Source organism: Etheostoma spectabile, chromosome 5, assembly GCF_008692095.1.
Source record: "Etheostoma spectabile isolate EspeVRDwgs_2016 chromosome 5, UIUC_Espe_1.0, whole genome shotgun sequence".
NCBI classification, from domain to species: domain Eukaryota; kingdom Metazoa; phylum Chordata; class Actinopteri; order Perciformes; family Percidae; genus Etheostoma; species Etheostoma spectabile.
In genome coordinates this window covers 37465074-37469012 of record NC_045737.1, presented here as the reverse complement: position 1 = coordinate 37469012, position 3939 = coordinate 37465074, and the positions used below count along the sequence as shown (strand labels likewise).

Here is a 3939-nt window from a genome sequence, read left to right as displayed (position 1 = left end):
CACACACACACACACACATCATCACACACACATACACACACATCATCACACACCCTTCACCATACATAGAGATTGGGGTATTTAAATAAAACCATAAGATCATCTCTCAAGGCAAATCAAATCCGCTATTAGTCTAACTGAAATAACACCATGCCAACCTCTCTGTGTGTGGTAATAAATTAAAAGTAATACTTTATGAAGCTAAAGCTCCAAAATAAACAAAGGATTCACCTTTAAAGCTGCAGTAGGATGTTCTGCGGAAAAAGGGGAGTTAGCCAAAACTTTGAACAAGCACACCTTACAGGTCCCTCCCCTTGCTCTCTGCGCGCTACAGCCCCCTCCACAGCTCTCCCTCACAGCGGGGCCTACCGTGAACGCGCAGGCTAGTAGCAGGGCCACGATGCTTTCCACATCCTCATGGACATACAGGGATTATTCTGAGGAGGGTATAGCTTATGTAAAAAATTGCTTATTTAAAATATTTCTATAAAAGTGTTGTAAATTCTTTTCAATAAAGGGTTTAAATAGTTTTTATGTAATCGCTCTTTGTGAGAACAAAAGTAGCCCGTTTTCACAATACAGAATACCTTTGGATCCATTTAAAACAGTAAACTTTCAGTATGAATGATGAATCAGTGGGAAGCTAATAAGCCAAGGAATAACAACATCTTAGAAATATGTCTTAGGTTTTATTAGCATATGGTCAAAAAATCAGCTTTTTTTGCAACGTACTCCTGCACAAGGATACTGACATTTTGATCTGGACTGACAGGCGACTCCTTCACGTGCCTCTGTGTCTGGGCATGTCCGACCTGTTGAGGAGCACAAGAATTGTTGTCAGTACATTTGATTTACAAATTACATCCTGAGGGGGAAGAAAACGTATGTTTAAAAAATAATCAAAAATAGAATTCTGCCTTGCCAAACGTTGACGGGACAGCGCACAATTAAAGTAGTTTAACCATAGCTACATGTGTTGTGATTGACAAAAAAACATTTTGGCTTACTAAATGTAGGCATCGAAACAATATTAGTTATACTGAGGGTGAAGGAGTTTGCAAGTAAAGTTAATCTTCACCTGCTACAACATTCCTGCCGTGCCACAAGCTACGCAGTAAACTGAGATTTGCGCTATCACCAGTGTACTGAAAGTGAACTGTAACCATCGATATCTTAGTTGTGTAGTTCTTAAAAAATGAAACAAATCAAGCAGGGATACTTACATGTCGAGCAGAAATGTGGCTAACGCTAGCTCTGAATCCGTGTTGAATCCTTTCAGGAGGCGTAGCTCCCTCGTGAAGCTGACACCCCACCCACGTCAAAAAATTCAGCAAATAGTCTGAATGGTTAGTGCTCCGTTTGTGCAGGTTTGTGCCGTTAAAATTTTCGTTTGTGCAGTTTTGGTTTCTGAGATATTAAAAATTATTTTTTAGCTCCATCTAGAGTTCACCATCCCCCCATATCGCTCCAAAACAAACACAGTGGCGCTAGTTAGTTAGTGCTCCGTTTGTGCAGGTTTGTTTGTGTCGAGATATTAAAAGTTTTATAATTTGGCCGATGACGTCACCGTCACCCTATCATGTTCCAAACAAACCAAGTGGGCTGTCTTTAATTCTTCAGATTTTCAGCTGTTGTACAAGTCTTGTTTGGAGCAAAATGGGGGCGGAGACGTCCATCGGCCAAAATTATAACTTATATATCTCGAAAACAAAAGCTGCACAAACGACAGGTTAAACTGCACAAAGGAAACACGCACTAACGAACTAGCCACTTTGGTTTGTTTTGGAGCGATATGGGGGGATGGTGACGTCATCGGCCAAAATTATAACTTTTAATATCTCAAAGACGAAAGCTGCACAAACGAAAATTTTAACGGCACAAACCTGCACAAACGGAGCACTAACCATTCAGACTATTTGCTGAATTTTTTGACGTGGGTGGGGTGTCAGCTTCACGCAGCTCTGAAAAACCGCTCCGATGTTGACCCTCGTTTTATTTCGGGCTCGGTTTAGTTCTTTCTTTTTAGCTCGCTTTTCGTCATCGGTCTTCTTCTGTTCCCGTCTTTGTTTTCTGAGCAGGTGTCACTCGAGAAATTTGCAGTTTTCCTGAAAAGTGTGATTAGCAAAGCAGCAGTGCACTGCAATCTTGAGCTTGAACGGTGGTAGCGCTGTGCGGGGGAGGGTATGAGCAGCGCGTACACGAGAGTGATTGACACTGCTAAGACAGTCCTCTTGACTCTGATTGGCTGTTTCTGACCGGGAGCGGTGTTTTTCTGCAAGTGGCAGTAGGAGCACAGGGAGGGGACACAGGAGCTTGATTTTTTCACAGATTATCTGTCTCATATTCTACTGTCAGGACATAGTGGCAGTTTTAACAAATATGTAAAAAATACATTTTTAAAAAAGTTACCTACTGAAGCTTTAAGTGTGGTCATCCTTGTATATAAATAATTAATATATAAATTAATATTTAACAATTAAACAGTGTCATGATTTAACAACAGTCATCCTTGGCAGCGCAGGCTTTTTGTTGTTATGTTATACATATAAACTATATATAGATATTATGTATACTCTACTATACTATACTTGTTTCACCCCCAGAAAACCCCAATGACATGACATCATCCAGGTTGTTTTTTATTTCCCAAACAGAAATGCATCATAAGGAGAAAATAACCTTTATCAGATCTGATCTTAGTGTCACCTGTTGTCATCACTCTACAGATGGAGGCAGAACACGCATGCGCAGTCCGGTGTCTGCATCTTTACTAAGAAGAAATCATATTTCATTTTTTCATTAACTACAAAATAATACGCTCTGCTGCTCCATCAAGCACGCGGGAGTTAATCAGGACTGTACCGGAAGTGTGTTCGGTATCTTTCAAAATAAAGGTTATGATCAAATGGCAACTTTTCCACGTTATTTCAGCTTTGGGGGGCCTAAATAGGGCAACAAGGAAATTAGTAACAACCGCTGTATGACCACAAGTATGTGGACAGTAACGTAACAGGAATCCAAGTGTTTCAACAGCAAAGGGAGAATAAAAAGTTTTATTCTGAAAGTCCACGCCGGAAGCGGTTTGCTTTGCCATAGCTAGCTTGTAGCTCGGCTAATAAACGGCTCTCGGTGTTATGGTGTTCGCTGTCAGTCGGAGAGAAGCGGGGCCGTGATAGACGTCTGACCGGGGCTCTGAAGAGACAGACTGGGGGTTTAAAATCAGACCGGGTCGCTCTGGAATGAGGTCTGGGTGAGTAGCGTTATAACGGACGTTAAGAACCGTTAATAACCGTTAGCCCGACATTTTTAAATCCTCACCGTGTTGAACGGGGTTTAACGGAGCAGGTGAACACGGCGGTTGGCTGTCTTCACACGATAACTTGTCCGTTAAAAAACTATATTTATTCAATTATTAATTTTTAGAAGTCTTCCGCAGATAAAACTGTCTTTAATATTTTTATTTTTGCGTTTTTTTTTAAACGCAACGTTTCTGAAAATACGATGTTATTTGGGGTGTGACCATGAAAGCCTTCAAAATAAGAGTGTTTTAGTTCAAGTAAAAAGACCAAAAAATACACCGATAAATTAGCAACAATTGGATGTTTCCAATAGATATTGTCCCGGTTTCGTCCTAGGATCAGATGTAGGCCAACTCAGATAAATGAATAATTAATCTCGTTTCACTAAAGATAAGAGGAATTTAAATTTGAATAATAAAATAGTATGAAATGTGTGTGTAGGCGGGAGGGCTCCTGACAGAAATAGATGGTCTGTTATTTGAGTGTAGGCTAGTATGAGTACTAGTAGTAGTAGTAGTAGTACAGTCAGTAGTAAATAAGAGTAGAATAAACCAGATTACCCTCAGAGCAGTCTGAAGGTAAGCTGTTGTGGTGGGATGTGGGCGGGGCTTACAGGTAGACCCCCCCCCCCCCCCCCCCC

The 3939-nt window shown here is 40.8% G+C and overlaps 1 protein-coding gene across 1 annotated transcript in view; it reads left to right on the top strand.

Moving 5' to 3' along the window:
- The first annotated feature begins 3066 nt into the window (after positions 1–3066).
- The window catches only part of ccsapa (centriole, cilia and spindle-associated protein a), a 9670-nt gene continuing 8797 nt past the window's right edge, over positions 3067–3939 (top strand). The window contains exon 1 of the mRNA XM_032516064.1: positions 3067–3250. The gene's annotated coding sequence lies outside the window, so the exon portion shown is untranslated. The remainder of the gene's footprint in view (positions 3251–3939) is intronic.